Here is a 14,226-nt window from a genome sequence, read left to right on the forward strand (position 1 = left end):
AAATCACATCACAATAAACTGGTTGTAGATCGTTCTAACATTTCTTTCATTGTTAATATTCTATGACCCTATCACTTGTGAAGATAAATGACAACAGACTACTTCAACAACTGTTTTATACAGTTCTTAAGATAACATCTTGAGGTAATGTCAAGGAATGAAGGAAGAAATCTGAGGAATTACTGAAGTGTTCCTTAAAGCAATAGACATAACTGAATGGTAGGGAGATTTATGATGAAACATTAGTCTCTTGTACAGTTACATAGATCGGAGTTATTCTTTTGAGCAGGGTCCTCAGGCTGAGGACAGAGCCACAGTGAGTAGTGAGGAATTCTGTCTAAAAATGTCCTTTTATCTTCATTCCTTGGATTATAAGCACCATCAGCCACAGCATCTTTAAAGTAGAGGAAGATGTGTAATTGGATACAAGTAAAGGAGTAAATGTGAAGGGACTTTCTAGGCCTTAAGGATATGGTGGTAGTGATACTTTTACCACAAAACTCTAACACAATAATTCACACAGACTCCCAAGGTTTGTTGACTATACATTCTACCCCATTCCATTTTACTGTTTAAACATGTATATTTTCATGTCTGCTGTGTATGACCAAAGAACATTTTTGGTCTTAGTTCTTTCTTTAAAAAAATTAACACTTAGTAAAATTAACTTTTTTTTAGTGTACAGGTCTCAAAATTTGAACACATGTAGATTCATACATATTCATATAACCGCTACTGTCAGGATATACAACAGCTCCATCATTTCCCCCAAAACTCCCTGTACTATCTCCCCATCTCCCTAATTCCTGAAAACTGTAATCTGTTCTACCTCATTTTAGTTTTGTTTTTTTGAGAAAGCCATTTAATTGGAATCATACAATATATAATCTTCTGGTACTGACCTCTTTTACTCAGCATAATGCCTTTTTGATGATTCATCTAGGCTGTTGTATGTATCAATAGTTCATTTCTTTTTATTGGTTAGTAGTAGTTCATTGAATGGATTGTACCATATTTTGTTGATCCATCTGTTGAAGGACATTGGGGTTGTTTCCAGGTTTTGGTTATTATAAATAGAGCTGCTGTTAATTTTTTGAACATAAATTTTCATTTGTCTGGGGTAAATTTGGAGGGGAATTGCTGGGTCATATGGTTAGTGTTTGTTTAACTTTGTAAGAAACTGCCAAGCTGTTTTCCAGAGTGGCTGTACCATTTTGCAATACCACAAGCAATGTATAAGAATTCTAGCCCTGCATCCTTGCCAGCATTTGGGATTGTTAATATTTTTTGTATTAACCATTCCAACAGGTATATAGTAGTATCTTACTGTGGTTTTAATTTACATTTCCCTAGTGCATGCCTCAGTTCTTTTTTTTTTTTTTTTTAATATTTATTTATTTGGCTGTGTCAGGTCTTAGTTGTGGCATGCAGGATCTTAGTTCCCAACCAGGAACCAACTTGTGCCCCTTGCAGTGAAAGTGCGGAGTCTAGGGTAGGAACACCAGAGACGTCCCTACCCTATACTTATTTATTTATTTATTATTATTATTATTATTTTACTTTATTGTATTGGTTTTGCCATACATCAACATGCATCTGCCACGGGTGTATACGTATTCCCCATCCTGAATCCCCCTCCCACCTCCCTCCCCATATACTTTTAAAAAATAAAGCAAAGTAAGTGATAAACAGTCATGATGATCATGATCATTATCAATCATTATCAGTAAAGAGATTTACTGATCTCTTGTTCTTGGTATAATTTTGAAAAACTTGCTTATTCAGGGAAATAATTTAGATAGTGGAAAGGAGGTCATTTCCTTAGTAATGTATTTGTTTGGCCCCCTTCTACTTTTTTTCTCCCTTTTTCATAAATCATCGCAAGCAGAAATTTGTATTATAAGAAGCAAAGCAGATGATTGCTAGTTAAACGTTTAGTATTTTAATAATTTTATTTATGTATTATTTTTGGTTACACTGGGTCTTCATTGCTGCGCCTAGGCTTTTCTCTAGTTGCAGCTAACCTTCATTGCGCTGCTCAGGCTTCTCATTGTGATGGCCTCTCTTGTTGTGGAGCACAGGCTCTAGGTATCTGGGCTTCAGTAATTGCAACATGTGGGCTTAGTAGTTGCAATTGTAGGCTCTAGAGCCCATGCTGAGTTGCTCCATGGCATGCAGAATCTTCCCGGACCAGGGCTCGAATCCATGTCCTCTGCATTGGCAGGCAGATTCTTATCCACTGTACCACCAGGGAAGTCCCGAAATGTTTAGTGTTTTCGTTAGTTATTAGCTTAAGGTCAAATTTGTTTAATGAGTAAATGTGGAAGAGTTACTTTATTTACATTTTGAACACATACTTACTGATCATTGACATGCCACTCCCATTTTATGAAGCTGGAATGTAATTTCTTTATTTTTTTAATGACCATATATGTTTATAATTATTGAATCTTTGTTTTGATACTAGGTGAGTCAGTACTTTACTTTGATACCAAATCCTCAGTTAGGAAATAGCCTCCTGATTAGAACTTGTTTTCCTAGGAAAATATAGTCCACTTGCAAGCAGTTTCTAGTAATATATGCTGCAAAAATAGTCAAGTAGTGACTCAGGTTTAGTGTTGAGTGTAACTGAGGAAAGATGACTTAAGTAGAGGGACATTGATACATCTGTTTTTCAAATTGCAGTTAATTATAGTGACAGCTTATAAGATATACTTCATTGTCTCCTGGAATCTTGCTTAACTTTACAAATATTACATGATTTAGGTTAGAAATGGACAGTATAAAAGTTAGATGAATTAAATGAAGAGAATCTTACCTTATCAAATCATGCTTCTAAAGGTTTTTCATACCCTCCAATCATGTTCAGGTGTGACATTTTGAAAATAAGAATGATTGTTTCATTTTTTATCAGAGTTTGAGAATAGAAACTCCTTTTATGCAGGTTTGTATCATCTTTGATTATATGGTAGTCTTCTGGATATCTCCCTCTACTTGATGCATACCAGCTGCATCAATAAATTGTGTGATCCTTGATGTGTTTGTATGTGGTCATGTTAAGAATTGTTTCTTAAGTATTCTTAAATGTGTTTTACCAGTATTTTATGGAAAAATACTCATAATCTTTTGAAAGCATTCATGCTAAAAAGAATTAGAAACGGATATTTATCTCATTTGGAGCTCATTCTCTTTCACTGTATCTTTAAAGTGTAGGTATGAATAAGAATTCATACACTAGGATCAACTGAGACTTTGATTTAAGTATATTACAAATTGTATATGGAAGCCTGCATAAGATAATACATACTGTTTTTTTTCCCAAAGAAGCTTCTTTAAATGGTTTTGTTAAGTGTAGGAATGTTCTGATGATTATCTTTTTAATTAAAATGAGAAATCTTTGTTTAAAGTGGCATTCTTTTTTTACGGCCTGTTACAGTCTCTGTAACAATCATTTCTTAAGTCTGAACGTTTTATTTCCAGGAATCCATTTATATAAAACTATGTTTAGACTTAATTAAGGAACGATTCTTACAAAGCTTGTAAATAGCCAGGAAAAAAGGGACAGAAGATAAAACTGACATTCACATTTAACAAAATGATTGTTACAAGGTATGTAATAAGCTATAAAAATACAATAAATCTCTTTTTATAAGAGTTCATATTTTTTGATCCTTGTTTTCAAGGGTATTTAAGGAAAGCTCTGCAAAGTGACATCTGTTTTGCTGAATGGACTAGTGAGAACTTCTTTTGTTTCTAACTGATAATACAGGAGTTCTACCTGTCTTCTTTGTGTGCTTTCTTTGAAATACATTCTAATCAGTTAAGATGGGGATGTAAATTTTATATTGTGCAATAGTGAAAACAAGACCTAGTTCTCATCTCACTTATACTACTTTCTAGAAGTCAGAAAAAATTTGGGCAAGTTACTTAACTTCTGAGTCTTATTTTCCTCATCTGGAAATCAGTGATAATAATTCTCTTCCTGCTTCAAAAAGCTGTAGTGAGGACTAGGTGAAATTACACACAGTGAAAATATTTTGGAAGTTATATATAAGACTGTGAACATTCAAGCTACCTTTCTTAATCTCTCTAACAGTTCTGGTAGTACTATTAATAGTAATAGTAAAATAACAACAATGGCAGAAAACACTTAGAGCTCAGTATGTACAATGTACAGTTCTAGGCACTCAGCATTAACATACATTAACTCATTTGATCCTCTCACCTTATTAAGTATGTATTGTTATTATCCCTGATTTATACACCTGCAAACTGAGACACAGAGATGTTAAATTATTTCGTTAAGAGCATACAAACAAAACCTTGTGTGCACCAGGACCCAGGAGAAAGCAATGACACCACAAGAGACTGACCCAGACTTGCCTGTGAGTGTCCAGGAGTCTTTGGTGGAAGTGTGGGCGGGCGGTGGCCTGCTGCAGGTTGGGGGCACTGAGTGCAGCAGTACATGCATGGGACCTTTTGAAGGAGGTCGCCATTATCTTCGTTATCTCCACCATAGTTTGGCCTCAGGTCAAATGACAGGGAGGGAACACAGCCCTGCCCATTAACAGAAAATTGGATTAAAGATTTACTGAGCATGGCCCTGCCCATCAGAACAAGACCCAGTTTCCTGCTCAATCAGTCTGGCCCATCAGGAAGCTTCCATAAGCCTCTTATGTTTCTCCATCAGAGGGCAGTCAGAATGAACACCACAATCACAGAAAACTAATCAAACTGATCACATGGACTGCAGCCTTGTCTAACTCAATTAAACTATGAGCCATGCTGTGTAGGGCCACCCAAGATGGATGGGTCATGGTGGAGAGTTCTGATAAAACGTGGTCTATTGGAGAAGGGAATGGCAAACCACTTAAGTATTGTCAACTACAAATTGGCACTTACCAAGAGCATTGCCAATGACTGAACAGCAAAGGCATTTTCCATCTGCCTCTATGGAAATGCACCCGTCCCTTATAGCTCAGTTGTTAAAAGAATCCGCCTGCAGTGCAGGAGACCTGGGTTCGATCTCTGGGTTGGGAAGACCCCCTGGAGAAGGAAATGGCAACCCACTCCAGTATTCTGGCCTGGAGAATTCCATAGACTGTGTAGTCCATGGGGTCGCAAAGAGTCAGACACGACTGAGCAACTTTCACTTTCACTTTCTATGGAGACTGAACCCCATGCTGCTATAGCTATTGACCTCCAACAATCCCTGAGGGAGTTCAGGGTAGAGTGTGGCACTCTGCTCCAGGGAATCTGGTGGGACAGGTCTTTAGATAGTTGGATGTTTTTAGAAACAGATTTTATGATCTCAATCCTTTCATGTCCTCATATCTAGAGAAGCACTAAATCCCTTCATGGTGACATCAGATCCTCATGACTAACAAAAAACCTTTTGTAAAATGAGTGCTTCATGGTATTGAACTCCCTCTTCACTGAAACCTTATATATTGACTTTCCCCCACTGCCACTTTGGAGCAGTCTCCCAGAGCTATCTGAGATGCTGTCTCCTGGGCTGCAGTCCTCATTTTGCCCCAAATAAAACTTAACTCACAACTCTCAAGTTGTACATCTTTTTTTAGTTGACAGTATTTTTGCCTTGAGAACCCCATGAACAGTATGAAAAGGCAAAAAGATAGGACACTGAAAGATGAACTCCCCAGGTCAGTAGGTGCCCAATTTATGCTGGAGATCAGTGGAGAAATAACTCCAGAAGGAATGAAGAGACGGATCCAAAGCAAAAACAACGCCCAGCTGTGGATGTAACTGGTGATGGAAGTAAAGTCCGATGCTGTAAAAAAGCAGTACTGCGTAGGAACCTGGAATGTTAGATCCATGAATCAAGGCTCTTGATGAAAGTGAAAGAGGAAAGTGAAAAAGTTGGCTTTAAAACTCAACATTCAGAAAACTAAGATCACGGCATCTGGTCCCATCACTTCATGGCAAATAGATAGGGAAAAGATGCAAACAGTGACAGACTTTATGTTTTTGGGAGCTCCAAAATCACTGCAGAGGGTGACTGGAGCCATGAAGTTACAAGACGCTTGCTCCTTGGAAGAAAAGCTGTGACCAACCTAGACGGCATATTAAAAAGCAGAGACATTACTTTGCCAACAAAGGTCCATCTAGTCAAAGCTCTGGTTTTTCCAGTAGTGATGTATGGATGTGAGAGTTGGACTATAAAGAAAGCTGAGTGCCAAAGAATTGATGCTTTTGAACTGTGGTGTTGGAGAAGGCTCTTGAAGGTCCCTTGGACAGCATGGAGATCCAACTAGTCCATCCTAAAGGAAATCAGTCCTGAATATTCATTGGAAGGACTGATGCTAAAGCTGAAACTCCAATACTTTGGCCACTTGATGTGAAGAGCTGACTCATTTGAAAGACCCTGATGCTGGGAAAGATTGAGGCAAGAGAAAGGGATGACAGAGGATGAGATGGTTGGATGGCATCAGCGACCCAATGGATATGCTGCTGCTGCTGCTGCTAAGTAGTTTTACTCAATTTCGGGAGTTGGTGATGGACAGGGAAGCCCGGTGTGCTGCAGTCCATGGGGTCACAGAGTCAGACATGACTGAGCGACTGAACTGAACTAATAGCATACAGTTGGAGAAATATGGCTTTGAAGAGTAGATTGAGTGGTATCAATCTTTTTTCAAATCCATAGAAAAATTGAGAAAAGCGTAATGATCCTCCATATATCCCTCACCTGGATTGACCAAGTGTTAACATTTGCCACATTTTTTTGCTTCTCTATACAGCTATACTTGTAGACATCATCATGATATTTCGTCTCTGCTGTGCTTGTATTTCCTGGGAACACAGTATTTATCTTTCATAACCACAGTGCACCTTAGCAGCACCCTACTGAGTTGATTTAACAGTTAAACATTTTATTATTCAATATATTTGCTGTTGTTCCTTCACTAAGTCGTGTCTGACCCTTTGCAACCCCATGACCTCCAGCACTCCAGACTTCCCTGTCCTTCACTCTCTTCTGCAGCTTACTGAAACTCATGTCCATTGAGTCAGTGATGCCATCCAACCATCTCATCCTCTGTCGCCCCCTTCTGCTTTTACCGTCAGTATATTATGTTCAAATTTCCCCCACTGTCTCAGTAGTATTCTCTTTTATAGCCTCCTTTTTTAAAATCCATGATCCAATCACATGTTACATATAGTTATATCTCTTAAGTCTCTTAATTTACAATAGTTCCTTAGTCTTTTTATTCTTTTTCAAAAGTTTTAACTTTTTTTCATATTGGAGTATAATTGTCTTTTTATTCTTGAAATTGACATTTTGGGAGAGTCCAGGCTAGTTTTACAGAATGTTTCTCATTTGGATTTGTCTGATTGTTATCCATGGTTAGATTCAGGTTAAAATAATTTGGCAGGAAATACATGTGGTTTCTTTCATTGCATTACATCAGAAAGTACATGATGTTGTCACGCGAGTGTATGTTCCTCAGTTCTTTGTCTCATCACAACAAAGATTTGGAGCGACGGACATTAAAACCCACCATGCATCACAGCTCTCAGGTCTTGGACAAACCGTGCTACAACTCATAGGCAAATCAGTGTTACAGTTCTATTTTATTTAAAAGATAGCAGGAGAGAGAGAGAGTGAGAGAGAGAGAGAGAGAGAGAGAAGAAAAGAGCGCACGCACGCGGGAGAGAGAGTCCCTGAGAAAGGGCTTTGGCTCTTCCTTTTATATGTTTTTTTCCTCCACCTGGGCCTGCCCTATGCAAATTGGGCTTAGCCAGGAGTGCTGTTTGTTCTGCCAGAAGTCTTCACTCTGGTCCTCGGACCTTCCTTTGACCTTCCTTGTCTTTTAGCCACAGCCATTTTGGACTCCTTTTCCCTATTCTACCTACCTAACAATGTCATTTTGTTCCTTTATTGGTGTTGCTGTTTGATCATTTTATTATGAAATCACCAGATATTTCCATCATAATGGTGTATTTGAAATTAATAAATGCCCAGTGGAGCGAAACTTGGAAATTGTGTAACTTGTTTTCCAACATTGTTTCCCCCAATAGTTATGGCATCTACCGATGATGATTGTTCTGTAGAAGTTTTAAAATCTGCCCATTTACTTTTAGGCAGATCTAGTGGGTTTTTTTCCTCCTTGAGTTTGAAATGGTGACTGTTTCCTATTTTGAGAAGATGTTGGGTAAACTTTGTCATTTTATTTTTGCTTTTGAACCTAGACTAATTAAAACATACTTTTAACGTTCTAATTTATAGGTTATATACTTTGTAATTTTTATCTTTAGTGGAAAACATTGCCAAAGCTGCTTAAATAATTGGGTTTAATTTTTAAAGGCTTGTGGTATAAAAGCTGTATCAGAAGTTCCTGGAGGGCCTGTATTTTCCATTCCATAGGTCTGGGGTAGAGCCTGAAAATTTGCATTTCTCACTAGTTTCAGATTATGTGTCTGGTTCTGGAATCACAGGTTGAGAAAGGAAACGGTAGCCCACTCCAGTATTCATGCCTGGAAAATCCCATGGACCAAGGAGCCTGGTGGGCTACAAGTCGGACATGACTGAGCAACTTCTGTGCGTGGCTTGTTTAGGCCTTTCTCGGCAATTTGCTTGTAATTATTTGGGCTTCCCCCGACTTGTTTGCTTTCTCTGGTAGACATGAGAGTAGTGTGGATATAGAATAGTGGAATTATTTGAAGTTTGTATTAGTTGATTTTGGTTAATGTTGGAAAAATTGTGGGAATTGGCTAACTTACTGAATCAGATCAGTCGCTCAGTCGTGTCCGACTCTTTGCGACCCCATGAATCGCAGCACGCCAGGCCTCCCTGTCTATCACCAACTCCCAGAGTTCACCCAGACTCACGTCCATCGAGTCAGTGATGCCATCCAGCCATCTCATCCTCTGTCGTCCCCTTTTCCTCCTGCCCCTAATCCCTCCCAGCATCAGAGTCTTTTCCAGTGAGTCAACTCTTTGCATGAGGTGGCCAAAGTACTGGAGTTTCAGCTTTAGCATCATTCCTTCCAAAGAAATCCCAGGGCTGATCTCCTTCAGAATGGACTGGTTGGATCTCCTTGCAGTCCAAGGGACTCTCAAGAGTCTTCTCCAACACCACAGTTCAAAAGCATCAATGCTTCAGTGCTCAGCCTTCTTCACAGTCCAACTCTCACATCCAAACATGACCACAGGAAAAACCACAGCCTTGACTAGACGAACCTTTGTTGGCAAAGTAATGTCTCTGCTTTTGAATATGCTATCTAGGTTGGTCATAACTTTCCTTCCAAAGAGTAAGCGTCTTTTAATTTCATGGCTGCAGTCACCATCTGTAGTGATTTTGGAGCCCAGAAAAATAAAGTCTGACACTGTTTCCACTGTTTCCCCATCTATTTCCCATGAAGTGATGGGACTGGATGCCATGATCTTCGTTTTCTGAATGTTGAGCTTTAAGCCAACTTTTTCACTCTCCACTTTGAGTTTCATCAAGAGGCTTTTGAGTTCCTCTTCACTTTGTGCCATAAGGGTGGTGTCATCTACATATCTGAGGTTATTGATATTTCTCCCGGCAATCTTGATTCCAGCTTGTGTTTCTTCCAGCCCAGCGTTTCTCATGATGTACTCTGCATATAAGTTAAATAAACAGGGTAACAATATACAGCCTTGACAAACTCCTTTTCCTATTTGGAACCAGCCTGTTGTTCCATGTCCAGTTCGAACTGTTGCTTCCTGACCTGCATACAAATTTCTCAAGAGGCAGATCAGGTGGTCTGGTATTCCCATCTCTTTCAGAATTTTCCACAGTTTATTGTGATCCACACAGTCAAAGGCTTTGGCATAGTCTATAAAGCAGAAATAGATGCTTTTTTGGAACTCTCTTGCTTTTTCCATGATCCATCGGATGTTGGCAATTTGATCTCTGGTTCCTCTGCCTTTTCTAAAACCAGCTTGAACATCAGGAAGTTCACGGTTCACATATTGCTGAAGCCTGGCTTGGAGAATTTTGAGCATTCCTTTACTAGTGTGTGAGATGAGTGCAATTGTGCGGTAGTTTGAGCATTCTTTGGCATTGCCTTTCTTTGGGATTGGAATGAAAACTGACCTTTTCCAGTCCTGTGGCCCCTGCTGAGTTTTCCAAATTTGCTGGCATATTGAGTGCAGCACTTTCACAGCATCATCTTTCAGGATTTGGAATAGCTCAACTGGAATTCCATCACCTCCACTAGCTTTGTTTGTAGTGATGCTTTCTAAGGCCCACTTGACTTCACATACCAGGATGTCTGGCTCTAGGTCAGTGATCACACCATTGTGATTATCTGGGTCATGAAGATCTTTTTTGTACAGGTCTTCTGTGTATTCTTGCCATCTCCTCTTAATATCTTCTGCTTCTGTTAGGTCCATACCATTTCTGTCCTTTATCGAGCTCATCTTTGCATGAAATGTTCCTTTGGTATCTCTGATTTTCTTGAAGAGATCCCTAGTCTTTCCCATTCTGTTGTTTTCCTCTATTTCTTTGCATCGATCGCTGAAGAAGGCTTTCTTATCTCTTCTTGCTATTCTTTGGAACTCTGCATTCAGATGTTTATATCTTTCCTTTTCTCCTTTGCTTTTCACGTCTCTTCTTTTCACAGCTATTTGTAAGGCCTCCCCAGACAGCCATTTTGCTTTTTTGCATTTCTTTTCCATGGGAATGGTCTTGATCCCTGTCTCCTGTACAGTGTCACGAACCTCATTCCATAGTTCATCAGGCACTCTATCTATCAGATCTAGGCCCTTAAATCTATTTCTCACTTCCACTGTATAATCATAAGGCATTTGGTTTGGGTCATACCTGAATAGTCTAGTGGTTTTCCCTACTTTCTTCAATTTCAGTCTGAATTTGGCAATAAGGAGTTCATGGTCTGAGCCACAGTCAGCTCCTGGTCTTGTTTTTGTTGACTGTATAGAGCTTCTCCATCTTTGGCTGCAAAGAATATAATCAATCTGATTTCGGTGTTAATCATCTGGTGATGTCCATTTATAGAGTCTTCTCTTGTGTTGTTGGAAGAGGGTGTTTGCTATGACCAGTGCATTTTCTTGGCAAAACTCTATTAGTCTTTGCCCTGCTTCATTCCGTATTCCAAGGCCAAATTTGCCTGTTACTCCAGGTGTTTCTTGACTTCCTACTTTTGCATTCCAGTCCCCTATAATGAAAAGGACATCTTTTTTGGGTGTTAGTTCTAAAAGGTCTTGTAGGTCTTCATAGAACCGTTCAGCTTCAGCTTCTTCAGCGTTACTGGTAGGGGCATAGACTTGGATTACTGTGATATTGAATGGTTTGCCTTGGAAACAAACAGAGATAATTCTGTCGTTTTTGAGATTGCATCCAAGTACTGCATTTCGGACTCTTTTGTTGATCATGATGGCCACTCCATTTCTTCTGAGGGATTCCTGCTGGCTGTAGTAGATATAATGGTCATCTGAGTTAAATTCACCCATTCCAGTCCATTTTAGTTTGCTGATTCCTAGAATGTCGACATTCACTCTTGCCATCTCTTGTTTGACCACTTCCAATTTGCCTTGATTCATGGACCTGACATTCCAGGTTCCTATGCAATATTGCTCTTTACAGCATCGGACCTTGCTTCTAATCACCAGTCACATCCACAGCTGGGTATTCTTTTTGCTTTTGCTCCACCCCTTCATTCTTTCTGGAGTTATTTCTCCACTGATCTCCAGTAGCATATTGGGCACCTACTGACCTGGGGAGTTTCTCTTTCAGTATCCTATCATTTTGCTTTTTCATACTGTTCATGGGGTTCTCAAGGCAAGAATACTGAAGTGGTTTGCCATTCCCTTCTCCAGTGGACCACATTCTGTCAGATCTCGCCACCATGACCCGCCCGTCTTGGGTCGCCCCACGGGCATGGCTTAGTTTCGTTGAGTTAGACAAGGCTGTGGTCCTAGTGTGATCTTACTGAATAGGATCTTATTAATCTGACTTATCCAAAATTGTGTTGTAATGAAAATGGCTATAGGCTGTTTTAAAACTTACTGTGGCATTTATGTTTGTAGGAATTTTCTTCACTTCACTTAATGAAACGCTGATTCCTTAGTTCTGACTGAATGAAATGTCCATAGTGGTCATTTTGGGCTTTCAGGACTCAAGTGATCCCTCCATACATTTCATCAACTTGGTCCTGTTAAGTCTGTGCAATTAGTAAAGCAAGTGGCACATTCGTTATGTCATAGAAATAGTGTTGCTTCTACAGAATTTGGCCAGATGGTCCTCCTCCCTTTCTTCCCCTATTAGAAATACTATAAACGTCAGCTTAATAAAAGGATGACCTTAATATTTGCTTCCCAGACTAAATCACAGCCTTGAAGCAGTTATTTCCTTCCAAATAAAAAGTTTAATTTCACGCCCTGATTAGTGCTAGTACGTGCAGGTAGATACTCATTTTGTGCAGCTAAACTGATCTGCTTTTGCAAATTACTTGCCAGTCAGCAGAGCTATAATTTCTTATGAGTAGTTGGTAGTAAATTATACTTCTTATTAGTATGTTTTATGTGTGTGTGTGTGTGTTTTCAGTACGCGCTTATGAAGAAGGAGTAGGAATCAGTCAACAAACTTTGGCCAGATTAGGACTTGACTAGTAGTTTTTTTTGAAAACTGAAGGATTGATGAATTTGGACTAACAATTCTAATTAATTATGTAAACTGGTTAGAAAGAGTGAGATCTTATTTTCAGTTGATGTGAAAATGTGCCCAGAATCTTGAAAGAGTGATTCCTGGTGTAAAAGAGTAAGGAAGAAACATTCTCTTTCGTATTGAGAAATAGAATATATTGTAGTTAACATTTGAATTTTAAAATTGGAAGGCACTATTGAACTGAATTTTTAACTGCTTAATTGAGGCCATTAAGTTAAAATATTTTTTATTTTAAAGTGAGACTGACTTTTATTAAACTTGGATTAAGAAAAAATGCCATCAGTCAGAAGGAGGCAAAGTTCTACTTTTTAATAAATGGCTCAGTTATTTGCTTTAGCTGAGATATCACTAAATTTGTATGGGCTTTGAGTCTGGAGGGGTCATATGACTGAAAGCTTCATAACCTTTCTTGTTAATGGATCTCACTGAAAATCTTTTGTATGTCATGAGATAGTCCCTTGGACATACACATATATATACCTTTTCTACATGATTTCAAGAGGTTCAGACATCCTTGAATCCTATCCATGGGTCCTGATCTAGACTTATTTTAATTTTTACATAATGTATTTTAATTTAAAATTCGTTGTTGATTATCATTTAAACATAACTAGTTGTGACTTTTAATAAGGATGTGACTGTCAGGTCTGAGCTTCATCATAAAATGTCATTTTGAGAAGCTAATGAAATATCGAGTGTAGTATTTGGTAGTGTTAGGAAAAATGGTACAGAAATGACTTGACTGGTGGTTATCAAAAATCCTACTGGAATTTCCTGTTCTTAATTTTCTTATTCCCCCAACCACCCAGACAAGCAGTGACAATTTATCCTTGTCTATGATGATGGAATTTTACTTGTCAGGGATATATGGATAGATATACCTAAATCTTTTAATTGCTATCCTACTGATGTTCCCAGGCTCTTTCTACTTTTATCAGTTTTCTTAAAGAAATATTATGACCAAGCAAATTCCCAGCAAGGTCAGTGTGCACGTTACATTTAGATTTGGAATACACTCTTCTATCAAGGTGGACCTTAAACACTGTCAGCATGTTTAGTTATTTATACTCGGCAGTTCTCAGAGGGCTGGGAAATATCATTTTCCCTTTTTCTTCATCCTTTTAAGTATCAACACTGGATATCTGTCCGCCTACTTAGCTCATTCAAGAAACAGTGGTTTGCAGTCACTTTAGATCAGTAGTCATACACTTTGGGCAAAAGACCTTGTTTGGACTGTAGTCTGACTTCTTGCTTTTATAAATGAGCAAACTGAGACCAAAAGAGGTCATGTAACTTGTTCAAGGTTACAGTTGACTAGAGCCCACATTTCCCTATTCAAACCCCAGTTGGTACTCTTTTGACCCTTTGTTTTGTTTGTGGCTGAGCTTATGTTTCTTCCATTTGATGTGATTGATAGATAAATTGAAGTGTGTTTGTGTTTAATCTATGACTTTGTTGTTCAGTTGCTCAGTTGTGTCCAACTCTTTGTGACCCCATGGACACCAGGGGATCCTTCACTATCTTCCAGAGTTTGCTTACACTCATGTCCATTTAGTCGA

General features: G+C 38.7%; 1 protein-coding gene across 8 annotated transcripts in view; it reads left to right on the forward strand.

The window, feature by feature from the left end:
• The window catches only part of BTRC (beta-transducin repeat containing E3 ubiquitin protein ligase), a 173,621-nt gene that overhangs the window by 17,130 nt on the left and 142,265 nt on the right, over positions 1 to 14,226 (forward strand). The window lies entirely within an intron of this gene.

The sequence above is a fragment of the Bubalus bubalis genome, chromosome 23 (assembly GCF_019923935.1).
Source record: "Bubalus bubalis isolate 160015118507 breed Murrah chromosome 23, NDDB_SH_1, whole genome shotgun sequence".
NCBI lineage: Eukaryota > Metazoa > Chordata > Mammalia > Artiodactyla > Bovidae > Bubalus > Bubalus bubalis.